Source organism: Nyctibius grandis, chromosome 9 (assembly GCF_013368605.1).
Source record: "Nyctibius grandis isolate bNycGra1 chromosome 9, bNycGra1.pri, whole genome shotgun sequence".
NCBI classification, from domain to species: Eukaryota; Metazoa; Chordata; class Aves; order Nyctibiiformes; family Nyctibiidae; genus Nyctibius; species Nyctibius grandis.
Genome location: NC_090666.1, coordinates 10,634,347 through 10,648,549, shown reverse-complemented (window position 1 = coordinate 10,648,549; position 14,203 = coordinate 10,634,347). Strand labels below are relative to the sequence as shown.

Here is a 14,203-nt window from a genome sequence, read left to right as displayed (position 1 = left end):
CACTCAAGAAGGATATCAGCCTATTAAATATGGACATGTCTACATCTTTATATAACTTACACGTAAAGTATTCCCTAGAACTGGAATTTATGACTTATACTTTTGTTCTTCAAGATTATTTAGCACGTGATTTTTCTGTTCCTCTATTTTACTAGTAAACTCCTCAGCAGAGAAAACCTGATTAAACAGACAGTAATAGAGAAAGACTTGCTTTTTTAGACATATTGGTTCAATAAACATCTAAATTCATTCATCAATAAACAACTAAACCCATTTTTCTGCTCAAAGGTGTTTTACAAGCTAATGTGTCCCTGCCTGGTGGACAGGGAATGAAGGGGGAACAAACAAAAAGATGCGATTTGTTTAAAATGGAGTGGGTGTGATTCTACAGTCTCATGAAACAGCAGTTTCCCCGTTCCTCCATAACATGAATGGCAACGTAAAGATACTAGCCATATAAAGTAGTATACTTGTGCCACTGTCCTGGTTTCATTGGGATTTTATTTCAGTTTGTGGCCAGCCATGGTAATCAGGGCCCTTAGCAGTTAAATCCAGGGCAGCTGACCCAGGCTGGCCCACAGGTGTATTCTATATCATTAACATGAAGTTCACTATAAAAGGGAGGGCTTGCTAGGGAGAGAAAGGGCTGTTCTTGCTCTCCTCTTTTTTGACCTCCTTTTTTTCCTCATTGCTGACAATTGCTCTTCCTGGACAACCTGCTGCAACCTGTAGCTAAGTACGTGTTTGTGCGTTTTGTGTTAGCATTTATATTGGTTTCTTTATTTTATTAAATCTGTTTAATTTTAACCCACAAGTCTCCCTCTTTTTCCCAATTTCCTTCCTCAGTTGGTAAAGGGACATGGGGTGACAGAGCCCTGGGTGCGGGCTAAACGAAGACAGCCACATCGAATGTACCTGTACTCCTCCAGTAAAAGAGGAATTATACTACACATACTGCTGTTTGTCCCCTTCTGAATACCTATATAAGCAGGTAAAAACATAAAAAGCCTTGAAATACTAGTAAAAATGATAAAATGCAAAGACAGTGCCCAAACATGCAGGTTGACTCTTTTCTGCCACACAAGATAACAAATCCAAAAGAAATAAAACCTTCCAAAATGAACAGGTAAGTCATCGGCTTCTTAAAACAACCAGCATTAATGCACGAGAAAAATTAGTATACCTATATGAATTTTACACGGGTCATGTGACACTCATGTATACAGACACTCCTCCTTTCCCTCCCACCATCAATGATTTTCCCCATGCAAAAAAAAAAAAATAATATACCATTTTTCCCATCTTCAAGAAAACCAACGCAGACACCAGCCTTGCTTGGAAGGCTCTTCACAAACCAGCCTGCCCTCAGTAAGTTGTATGGTTAAAAAGCTTAAAAGACTTCAGGTCGTTGTTTTTTTGTTTTGTTTTTTGTTTGTTTGTTTTTTTTAATAAACAAAACATTGTAACGAACAATCCAAGCCAATCTTTTCCTTTCTGCACCAGGAAAGAGGATTTGAGCGTGTTTTGTTCCCCGGGTTGCCCAGAGAGCCCCGGCGATGCCCGTGCAGGGGACTCGGCTGCCCGCAGCTCCACAGGGTGGAGACTCGCCCCAGCTGACATTGTCTGGATGCCACAGACTACATCCCTCGCGCATCCCGGCTCACTCCCCTGCCCCTTCTGAGGCATACCCTACACGGGGAAAAGCCGGGGAGGGGGGGAACACATACACACAAAACCTCCACCAGTCACCAGCACTGCAAAGCCTGTTTTGAAAAAATCACCCGACGATGTCTGGGGCGTGGAGGGGCGCAGGACACAGACCGTGGGCCGTTAAATCCTCGCACCTCTCACGCTCCTTCGCTCCGGTCCTCCCCGGCCGCAGCGGTCCCTCAGCGGCCCCCGCCCCGCCGCCCGGCTGAGGGGAAGCGGCAGGAAACGCCGCTCCCCGCCCGCCCCCCGCCACGGCCGGGCAGACGCCCGCCGGCTCTCCCACCGCCGCCCACCCCGGGCAGTGCGGCGGCGCCCCCCACATAAAAAAAACCGACAAGGCGGCGGCTCCACCACTCACCTCGCCCCGACTCCGGGGAAGCCCCCGGCGGGCTGGCGGGCAGCGGCGACCCCCCACAAAACAGAGGGGCGAGGCAGCGGGCACGCTCCCGCTCGCTGCCGGCGGCGGCACCCGGGCTCCGCTCCGCCTGCCGACCCCCGCGGCTGCTGCTGCTCCTCCCGCCGCCGCCGATGGTGGCCGCCGATACCGGTTCCCACTGCCGCTCCCTTCCTTTCCCGTTTCTTGTTTCCGCCGAGCGCGGAACCGCCTCCGCCCGGCCGCCAGAGCACGTCCCTGCCCGGCAGTGGAGACACCGCTCCCTCCACGCCGCTACCGCCCCAGCGCCCGCCGCCGCTCCGGGCTCCCCCCGCCGCTCACTTCCGGCGCGCAGGCCGCGCCGCACCTCGCCTCGCCCCGCCCCACCGGGCCCACCGCCAGCACCCGGGGGGCGCCGAGGGCCCCGCAGCGCTGGGGCAGCCGCCGGCCGTTGGGCGCGCGAGGGGCGGTTGAGCGCGCGAGCGGCCGTTGGGCAGCTGGCACGTGGGGGGCGGCTGGCGCGCGGGCGGCCGTTGGGCAGCTGGCGCGCGGGGGGCGGCTGGCGCGCGGGGGGGCGGCGGGGCGCAGCGCCGGGGCGCCCTGAGGAGCGCGGCCGCCGCCGCTGCCCCGGGGCCGCTACCCGCCGGCCGGGCGGTCGCGTTGCCAGGGCTGGCGAGGCAGGTCCGCCCGCAGCTTGCGGCGCGGAAAATGCCGTGCGGTTCAGTACAGGGCTGCGGGCGCTGCGGGACGTTAGCCGTGCCGCGCCGGTCACCGAGGGCTTCTGTAGGCAGCGAGTGACCAAATCCTGGACATCCTACGGAAACCCTCGGTCCCGTGTCCCGCAGTGCCGGCAGCGGCTGCCCTGCGCCGGCCCCGCACCGCGCCGCCTCGGCCGCGCTCTCCCCCGGCTGGGGCTGTACCCCTACTTCTCATCCTACCGCAACTTCAGGGCCGAGGTCACCATTTCTTAAATTATTTACAAAATGGGGTAAAACGCTGAGTGCTACCGCAAATCAGGCTATGCCTAAGAGAGGAGATGCACTTAAATATAGTTTCCTGCGTGGGCTGCTGGGGAAGATGTCGGTGTGCTGGGGCTCCAAGATACAGCGCAGAAGAGGTGACATTCGTGCTGGGAGGGTGCTGCTCCCCTTTGCTAGGACTGCTGTCATACCACGCCAGAACATAGGCGTATTTTACATCAGGTTTTATCTGTCAGTATTTTGACAAGGAGAAAACTTCAGTCAGCTGAAGCACAGTATTTTCCATAAATGAGAACAATTATGCAAAATCATGCTGTTTGTTTACCTGTAAATACTAATTTACCGACGAACTTGTAAGCTAGGTCAAAAGCAACATGAAGAGGCACATTTTAAAATACAAGCTAGTACATGGAGAAAATTATTTTCACGTGTACATACAATTAAGTCATTTGAAAGATGAAGTTCACATGTACAATTGTATATAGCAAAAAAATCTTTGCTATATAAATTAGCCTTAGCATGTAATCACTTCTAAATTTTGGACAACATAATGAAATGCTGGCAATTAACATCCCAGACAAGCTGAGGTCAAAGTTTTGGATGCAGCAACTGCAACTCTGAATTTCTTTTATAAATTGTCAGCGTGGAACAAAAATACATGCATTCATCATCACCAAAAGACTTCAGTAACCTTCTGGAGTTGCAGATAACACAATTTTAATCAAACTATTCAAAATAGTCAACCACTACTGCTACACTGCTTCATAGTTTGTGGAAATGTTCCATGATTAATAAATGTCTGGGCTCACATTATTTAGTAAAAGTGATTGATAAGTACTTCAATTTTCAGTGCTGTTCTGCACTTGCTGAGTATCAGCAGTGAGAGTGAGCTAGCAGCAACTATGAATCTGATGTTATCAGCAGGTTTAGGCTGTGTCTCCAGGTTGTATTAATCCCACCATGCTTTCCTAATGATCCTCCGTGACCCTGGAGGGATTAGAATACCTTGCCCAGATGCAGACCTGAGGTTCACGAGTAAGGACAGTGAGTGCATGGGCAGTCTAAGCAGCAACTTGGGTGTGCCATGCCCAGGTTCATTCTGGAGCTCTGTGGCAGCTCCAGCTACGTCTAACCCAGCACAGAAGTGCTGCCAAGTCACATTCAACACCACAGCAGCTCAGGAACTGCATGGCCATGAGGTGTGCAAAGCTTCATACACTCGACTATGAAATTGTATCGAAAGGAAAAAGAGGCTGCAGCTGACTACTGCAAACTGCTTTTGGCGCGTGTAAATGTTATTATTCCTTTATATCAAACTTGCTAAGTTGCCCTGAACCTAAGCAGACAACAGACAACACAGTTAATTTAATGCAGGGTAGAGATCAGAGCCAGACCATTTTAAGCTTGAGGACCAGACTGGATCTGTGTGCATCCTACAGAACCACTATCCAATTACATACATCAGTTACTAATGTAAAATCATCCCCCAGGCTAGGGAAATAGTACATACCTGCAGTAGACGTTGGGTAAGGTTTTCAAAGTAGTACAGGGGATTTAGTCATTTGCCAATAAAATTAACAGCTAATGAAATAATAAAAATAGTTAAGCCTTTTGAGTAGGTTAAAAGATCAGTTTAAATGTATATCTGCTTCCAAATAAGAAAGGCTAAAATGGATCATTGTTTTTAATCAGGGCAATAATTCCATAGCTATTGACCCTTCCTTCTCCCTAAGTGTCATCTATCAACCTCAATTTTAAGTACAGCTAAGCAGCGCTGGCAGCTGAGCTTAACTTCAAATCCTTCAAAGGTTTTATTTTCTGTATTTAAATAATTCTGAGTAAGAAAACATAAATAAACAAAGGTTACGTAGGCTTTTGGATAATTAAACAGTTGGAGGAATTTCCACAAAGGACACACCAGGCAAAGGCCGGAAATATGAGAGTTCAAAATTAAAAAAACAATTCCCACCTTGATTGCTTTGTTGGACCCAAGAAAGCTCAATGACTTGTGCAGTAGAAATGTCACATTTTGATGAAGACCAGCTGCATCTGATCTAGACTGTGCATCTATCAAACAAAACTATATATGTGTGTGCATATATAGGTACATCTATATATACATGCAGCTATCCCATCATGGAACTTCGAGCGCCTGTGAGCTGCCAGCTCTAACAAGGAGAAGAGCAGTCTGACTGTTTCCACATGCTTCTTTATCAAATTTTTGCCAACTACAGTGTTCAAGATACAGAATCATTAAAAAGCCTTTCTTGTGCATCAATAGCTTGCTCAACCTATACTGTATCTATTGCTGCTCAGCTAGCTATAATGGTATTTATGGGAGCTATGACAAAGTATTACGGTATTTCTTCACAACAGGTATAGCACCCATAGCCATTAACATAAATAATTCAGCTCATCCAGCCTATACATTAAAAATGTCTTTTCTCAGATCTTATCTACTGTTCAGAGTAAACAAGAATATCTTGAAAACGATCTGACCTTGAAGCAACGGGTATAATGACAACAGTAGCCCACAACAGGAATGAAGACTTGGAGAGGAGCTTCTGGGGTTTCAAGCCAGACAGCATGATACATAATCCATGGCAGAAACCGCCCATGTTCTAGGTTAAGGCCGCTAAGCTTTCTCAGGGCCACTGTTCTTCTTAGGAAAGGCTGCTGCTATTTGCATGCGGGAACAAGTTCAAACAGAGAGGCACCACAAACAGTGGAATGAAACCACCATTTTCTGAACTCATTTCATCAGTGTAAATCAGGAAAATCTTGACTAATTCCAGCTAAAGTATTGCTGATTTACAGTGGTATGACAGCTCTGAATCCAAAGCACAGAATGGCTGGGAATGCAAATATGACCACTCTCTTCTTTATGCACTTTCCCCTCATTCCACCTCTAAGAATGGAGAAATACTGTCTTCCCATTTCTCAGGAGATGATTTAAAGCACAGAGAGGGTAAGCTACCTCCCTACAGTCAGAAAGGAAGTCTCGTTCATAGCCAAGGTCTCAATTCTGCTCTCATCAGAGCCAAACTGGTCCCTTGCTTGGGAGATTGCTCTTCATCACAGACTCATTGACTGATACACTTTTTATGGAAGTGCCAGCATTACCATAATACAGACTAGCAAATAATCTACCTATAGCATTCATTATCATTATCACTCCTTTTAGTGAAAACTCAAAGCGTCTCATGACACGTCACAGTAAACCAGCAGGGCTAACACATGGCAAGAAAACATTTCTTCTTGACCCTCAAAGCAATCAGTTTATGCTGCTGAAGCAGGAAGCTTGTTTGACCCCTGCATTGTTTTAATCTAGCACGTGCAGCTGTAAATGTTGTCTTTGCTCACAAAGCTTCCTAAATCCCTTTTTTAATTCTGCTAAACTCTTTGGCTTGATGACTGCCTATGGCAATTGGATTCCATAGATAGAAAGCATACTGTGTGAAGTAGTACTGAAAATGTGTTCTGGAAGGTTTTGCTCTGTGAATTGGGGCACAGAGGCTGCCATTAACTGACTTCACTAGACACTTGATGAAGTTTCATCTTATGTGAAGGTCCCCTTTCCTCCATGATTTATATTACTCCCCATTACTCTTTATTCCGCACAGCTGACTTTCCGGTTCCTTTTTAGGTCCTCTGAGGAAAATCCTGGCCCTCATGAATGTATCTGAGCACCTGTGCAGCCATGCGCATAAATATAGGGAAGCAACAGTACACACAAAGATTAGGATCTTCCAGCATACAGGGCTCCACGGGGACTATCTGGACTCTCCTCCCAGGCTGAAGTCAGTGATTGCTTTTAATGGGAGCAGGGCTGAGCTAACGCTGGCACTTTGGAAAATCCCACCCAAGGGATTCAGTGATATTGAAAGTGCCCAAGGCAGGATAACTGTGAGGCATTTCCACTAATGGGGAATGGCGCAATTGTCTTTATTGATTTTCTTTCTCCAAGGTGTAATTAGGATGTATATATTTTTATACCTTTAGGAAGAAAATAATGTAAAATACTTCTATTTCTAGAGATTCTTACTGAGAGGCAGATAAATGAGTGACTTTCTGCAGCACAGTTACAGGAATTAAGATCTATCACACCCCCAAGATCTATTAATACTCTCCAGCTGCCTTTCTTTTTCCTTCATCTGACTTAATATGATTATAAGGGAAAATAATGTAGCTGTGGGTCCCAATCACAGTAGTTGAACTGGCCATTCATAAAACAAGGTTTTTCATCATCTTCTTGGAGACAGGAGGAGCCAATATTTTTCTATCTGACAGTACCTTTAAAACCAGGAGAAAAAAATCTCAGTGGTGAAGATGAATTGGAAAAGGCCCATTAGCAGAAGAAAATAAAAGGGTGACATGAACTGCAATGAGATGGCAACAACAGCAAGGGGGATGATGCAAACAAATGCTAATGCAGAGGACATTGACATTGACTCTGTCATGGTCAGTTTTTGAAGAAGTCACTACATGGTGAGGATGGCCAGTCTAAAAAAAGAGGCCAAAGCTATGGCAACAACTTTACAAACAACTCTGCAAATAAATGCACCCTGGAGTATCTTTGCTTTCTTTGAGTGATGCCTCTGAAAATTACGAGGTTACTCATTCATAAGAATTATGAGGTTCTGGCACATAATTCACTTAAAGTACAAATAGTGATTCTTTTCCACACATTCATTCAAACAACACTAGAATTTTCAGCATAGGAGCAAACATCACACATAATTTCCAAAACACTAAAACATCTCATTTGCTATGGTGTAATGGTAGAGGTTTGGCCATTAACATCACAGTGAAATGACAGAAGTATACCAAAAGTTTTTCAGTCGTGAGAACCATTGCTTTACATAAAAAAAAACCCAGTCCAAAATATGTTTAAACTACTAAGAGAGATGAGTGGCAGAGTGGGGTGGGAAAACAATTTTTTTTTTTTTCTGCTTGCTACTTCTACTTTGCAGCTCAAATTTGTCTTGCAGTTCTGAAAAAAAGTTCTGCTCTTCTTGCAGTAACCTTTTTGATGTGGCCTTACAGACTCTTTAGGCATAACAGCTCTGATTGATATCAAACTGGAGGGGTCCCAGGGTAATCCAGGGGTCTGGATTATTATTTCTCTGTGTCAGGCTGGAAAGCACTTCTCAGAAGGGCTTGGGAGTTCATCTTATCCATGTTGCCATTACAGAGTAAGGCATAAAAGAAGCAATAAGTAGTAATTTACCTTTCAGATTACTTTTAACCTTCTGGTTTTACTCCCTCCATGACAACATTTCTCATTTTATGCTGAAAAGGTTCTATTTCATCTCACTTCAGAAGTGACGTCTTTTGCTTATGGAGTTAGAAAAAGAGCAACGTTTTAATGTAAATGTAGAAAGAGTATTTCCTTCAAGACCAAACACTTTATATGCAGTTAATCCTCATTACAGAATAATTACCTGCTAAATCTGATTTAATAATTCTTAAAGTATAAGTGAATGTGCAATAAAATAGAGTTATCAGTCACATTGCTGTCTGAGATGGAACAGAATTTTGGAGCTTCTCCTGCTGCACTGTGAAAATCCAATCTACTACAGTTACCTTCCTTTCTTTATAGAGTGAAATATTTTAAATTCAGTCAAACTCATTTATGCACTGGCCGTAATCGCAGGAGGAAGCTTTGTGTGTGTATACTGCAGCAATGTAGTGGAGTTTCTGGAGCTGCAGGGATAGATATACACATCTGGTACATTCAGTGCTGGCATTACTGTTTGTTTTTCTAGTTACTATTAACTGCTCTTTCCCAGCCATCTTCAGCCATGTCTTGTCCTCAGATCCCATTCTGGATAGTGACTTTTTTTTCCTTTCAGGAGCCAGCTGGCAGTAATCAAGTTGCAAGACTGAGTAGAAAGTACAGCTTTGTCCAGAAGTTCTGTTATTTAACTGTACCAAATGTTTACAGAGCAGAACTATTTTTTTCCTGTCATTTTTGTGCATATGTGAAATATTTGACATATGCCTTGTAAATCATACATTAGGATTTACTGGAATTTCTGTCTTGACCACTTAAGTGACATTGGCTGGACTTGCCACATTTTTTTAAAGAAGTAGTTTAAACTGGTGCAGTTGTCCTTTAACTAGCAAGCAACTGAAAATAGTTGTGGGACGTTTCAGATTCTTTTTTGAACAGCTGTAGATGAACGGACAGTAGATTTCTGAACAGTGAATTTCAGCTTTTTTCTCATTGTATTTTGAAATTTTTACAATTTATTTCAAAACTCTCATTCTGTCGTGAAAAGTGGAAAATAAACATTTCAGCATACTTAATATGGTCCGTGTGATGTTTCTGGACTTATCAAAGAGAGCGATCATGATTTTTTTGAATAATTTTAGTGATGAGGTAGGAAAAATTAAATGGCACTTCAGAATAACTTTGAAGATTTTTGTTCTAGATTTGATGGGCAAAAATCCAAGCAATCCTCATTAGTAATACTTTCAGATAAAATTTCCTTCTTGAATCTTAATGTTTACTTTTGAGGTAGATGTCTTGAGAGCATCTGTTTTGGAAAATTCAACTGCCTTAGTTATCAGTGTGATTTCTCTCTTAGTCTAAGAGACACATGCAGTGTTGTGTACAGGTACACCCATACACATTATGTGTGTTTGCATGTAATTTGTACCAAAGTACTCAGGGATTACCTGTAACTAAATGAAGAGTGGGATTAAGTGAACATATGGTGTTAAGAAAGCTGGAAATAAAATCCCCCTCCATCTTACTCCGCCACACTTATATTGTTTATTAGAGGATTACTTCTGAGTCTATGTGGACAAGCTTTCTGAGGAAGGAATTGACAGGCATAAAGTTTCACAGCTTGGTACTGGTTATGAGGGAAATCCTGCAAAATTATACTGTCTAGGCAAAAGGTACTTTGTCTTCTGTTAGAATCTTGAAACTCATTTTTCACTTGTACTGTATCAATACGTACACGTAGAGAAAGGGAGGACCTAGTGGTTTCTTTTGACTCATCATCATATTGTGGCAGGTAGTTTTTCTGTAAGTCAGACTACATCATCTGGATCATCTACATCAGACTATGTCATAACTGGATGCTGCCTTCTTATTAAATGCCTTTTTATAAATGTGACCGGAAAGCTCATAAATCTACACTAAATTGACAGATCTTCAGTCAGAAAAATCTATATATTTACTTTAAAAAGTCATTTGTGATCCCAGATTTAAACCCCATGATTTTCCTGATTATTTACCTGACAACTAGGCCTAAAATACATAAAAAACCTTGCAACATCTATTGTGGATACCAACCAGTAGCAAACCGGATATCACTGTGTGAGAACAGCTTCAAAGGACAGAACCCATTGTCCCCCAGCAACTGTAGGCCTATGCATTTAGCTAGTGTAGCCAGTTCATGTTTAGCAGCCTCAGTGAGTTCTTCCAGACTAATTTGGAAGTCACCTTAATGGCACTTCTCCTTCTAGAGCTGTATGTGTGCTAGGTTATTCTGCAGTCTTGCTACTTCCTCCAGATCCTCACAGAGGTCCATTCACATTAACTAATTTGCCCAGTAGACCCTCTTCACATAAGTCTCAAATCCTTGTAAGACTCAGAGTCTAACCATTTCTTCCTCTTCTACTGACCAGTTGTACTCTTCTCCTATAAGTACAAGCTGTCTTCTCCTTTGTGTCCTAAAGTAAACTCCCTGGACAAATAGATGAAGCCACTGCATGGTCCCTTACAAACCTCTTCCATATGCACTCCATTTTGACATCTGTAAAGTTGATAACACCACCACAGCAACCAGTAAGAATACAAATGTCTCAAAATAGCAATCTGGCAATGCTTACAGTGCACAAAATCAATGTGTGCAACTGCCTGTTTTTATCTTTGCTATTCTTGTCCTTCCTTTCCCATTTCCTCCACTGGATTATCTTCCACTTTTTGTATTGTGTCAAAGCTGACTGTCAGCTCTTTCATAAGATGTAGGTCCCCTGCTACGTATGTGTGAATAGCTGGCATAAAAGAGCACTGAGAGCCGAGACAGGACCTGGGTTACCACACCCATGCTGCTGCCTGGGCTGTCAATACTGACTCACGCAGCAGGCAGCAAATCCCACGTATCCGGGCTGCATCAGCTGTACGACGGGTCTGCTGCCCTAATGGCCAGTGTGCAAGCAGTATGCCTGCTGCTGTTGGACACAGTGGACAGTTGGTCTGGTTAAAGTGGCTGGGCTGGAGACGCCTGGCCAGAGCGACAGTTCCCTCAGGGCTGCTTCAGCAGTTCCAGACAAAAAGCCCCATCCATCTTCTTCTACCAGGACAAAATTTTTGCACAGGAGCCTGTGTTCTGTTACAACACAAACAATAAATGACACAAAAGAAGCCTGGTCTTACCCCTGCTGATTTACAAGAGCATTGGAGAATGTTCAAGGTGACCAGCTGTGCTCCAGTCTCACCAGAAAAGGGGCCCAGGCTGCAGCTGCAGGTCTGCCCCTGGGGCAGGTTGTCTGGTGGTGGTGGTGTGGGTCATGGCTCTCTAAGCTGAGCAGCTCGTCTGCTGCAGCAGGCAGGTATCCTGCACTGCCCGCTCCTCTGCTAGGACTGGGGAACAGTGGCTTGGTGGGGAGTACCGGGCCCTTTGTGGCTGCAGGAGGATGTGGCAAGGCTCAATACAGCAGCTGCTTCCTGAGAAGCTCTCCTCTGCCACAGCTGAAAAATGGTGGTGGGCAGGGTCTGTGCAGCTGGGCCAGGCTGGGCGAGTGGTGATGATTACAGCTGTGTCTCCTTTAAATAGTTTATGAGTAGTGCTCACTTTGTTTTTTGTTTTACAACCAACTAGAAATCAGCCCCAGGAGCACCCCATATGTTCCTTGTCTTTTGTTTGCTTGGGTATGTTTATTGTGTGGGTTTACTTAGGATCCAGCTATGACTATGTCATGGGTTTTTTGTGTACACTGTCAAAGACATGAGACTGAGTCCAACACCTGTGCTTAAAACATTATGGTTGTGTCTGGAAAGTCAGAAAAATGGGAATATGATCTGTTCTGAGCTATTCTTACACCATTGTAAACAATTCTAGCTAGCTAAATAGAAATCCTGCCACTAAATACAAGTGTCAAATTGCAACCAGATCCTCAGCATGCCAAGACCACATCACTATAGTTCCAGATTTCCCTTTCAGTGAGTAACCCAGTAGTGCCTCGTGTTAAGCAGATGATAGCAGGACTGTTGTTACCTACTCCCTGCTCATCTGACTGCCCCTGTGCAGATCCACATTTTGGCAGGTCACAGTGGACTCGCAGGAACCCCAGGGCATACTGAGGGAATAAGCATAACTTCTCTTCCAGAAGAGAATGTAACCAGAGCCTGAATTACTGCTGGTCAGAACGTTGTGTGCACGACAGTGTAAGTAAGATGTATTGAAGCTCAGACCTATCCCTTGCAGACAAATGTCCTCCTCCTTTCAAAAGACTTCAAAGAGACAAATTCTCCCTCTGCTAAATCCTTAGGTCTCCAAAATCTTCCCTAACCCCACCTGCCCCCTCACCATCTTACCCTTGCTCTCTGAAAAGTATGTCCAATTTATTTTCGGTTTCTGTTGAGCCCATGTTGAGACATCTTAGTCTGCAACATCCACTCCAGTGTGAAGGTTCAGACTCTTTGCAACCTTCCATAAATGCTTCCCACTTTAAGATGTCTAGATCCAAATGGCTCCCTAAATGTTGATGTATTTGTGGCCTCCTTTGAACCTAAAGAATCTACAGATGGCAAGGAGATGTATGCAAGAAACACATGCTGCTAATTCTCTCTGAAAGTCTTAAGATTAAGGCTAAGACCACTAAAAGCTTGTGCCATTAGCTGAGTATCAATCAGAGAAAGGAAATTTTGGCAGCATTTATAAGTAACCTATATGAGAGTGTCCTAAGAGGAAAGTATTTTGGTCACTGTAACTAATACTGAAGTAGTGTAAGCTATATGGGTTAAAGCATATTTGTTTTCCTTTGTATTAGTTGTCCCTCCAGAAGGACAATGTGTTTGAACAGTTGGCAGATTCAATCTAGCATAGACCTGGCACATTGTCTCCTGCTATATGCATTCCTATTCCTTTCTCATCAAGCATCACATGGGATGAGCACAAGAAATCTAGATTAGAGCTGAGAAGCAGTGCTCATTTTTAATTTTCTAGTGTTATTTAGTTTGTGATACAGTCCAAATATGGCTGGAACCCAGTGTGTGTATTTAACTTTGCTATGTATTTAACTTTCCCTTTCCCACTGAATGTGTCATCTGTACTAAAGAGAACAGTTCTGCAGCACAAATTCCCTTCTGTCTAAGTAGTAATTGCTGTATAAAAATGAGGTCACTCTCTCTGTAAGGAACATTTTTAAAAATGTTTATGAAATGATTTATTCTGCGTAAAAGTAAAAAGGAATATTTTAAATTGATGTGGTTTTGTTGTTTGCTTCTGCAAAATCAGCCTTAAATGAACACTTACAACAGCATGTAAAATAGAGCTGGAAAGGAGTAGGCCAAGGGTACTTCTTAATGGAAGTGATTTTCTGCTAATGCTGAAGCAGAACTGTGTGAAGGTAGAAAAGGTCTCAAACCTGGCTGCTTAAAGTTAGGAATCTATGTGTCAATGACTAAATAAAATGGCCTGGTTTTCCGAAATGGTTGGCAGGCACCCACATCCCTCATTGAAATCAACAGGCGTATGCTTAACACCCTGGAAAATCAGGCCACTTATATTTAGGAATTTAAATATGACATTTGGAGCTTCAACTTCATCTCCTAGAGTTAAAATATTAAGCCAGAGTATCTAAAGCCTATTTTGACGCAGGATGTCTGATCTAATGGTAGAGGTTACAGTCAACTAAGATAAATGATTCTTATGCTGACCTCCCCTCGCCTCCAAAAATATGACCCATATACTGAGATACCCTAGCTGTAGCCTAGGTTTCTAGCAGAGAAACTTGTTTTGAGAACTCGTTTTGGAAACCCTTCTGACAACAATGTTCTTCATGGATATAAACCCCAGTAGTCAGCATTTTCACAAGCAAAAACATGTTTGAATGCAATTGCTACCAAAATAAGGATTTTGCTATTTGGTCCATTTGGTTTTAAATTACAGCAGAAAAA

General features: G+C 43.8%; 1 protein-coding gene across 1 annotated transcript in view; it reads right to left on the bottom strand.

Moving 5' to 3' along the window:
• Nucleotides 1-2,395, bottom strand: part of RAPH1 (Ras association (RalGDS/AF-6) and pleckstrin homology domains 1) — a 101,518-nt gene extending 99,123 nt beyond the window's left edge. Inside the window, 1 exon segment of the mRNA XM_068407740.1 lies at nt 2,069-2,395. The gene's annotated coding sequence lies outside the window, so the exon portion shown is untranslated.
• Between the last annotated feature and the right edge of the window lie 11,808 nt (nt 2,396-14,203).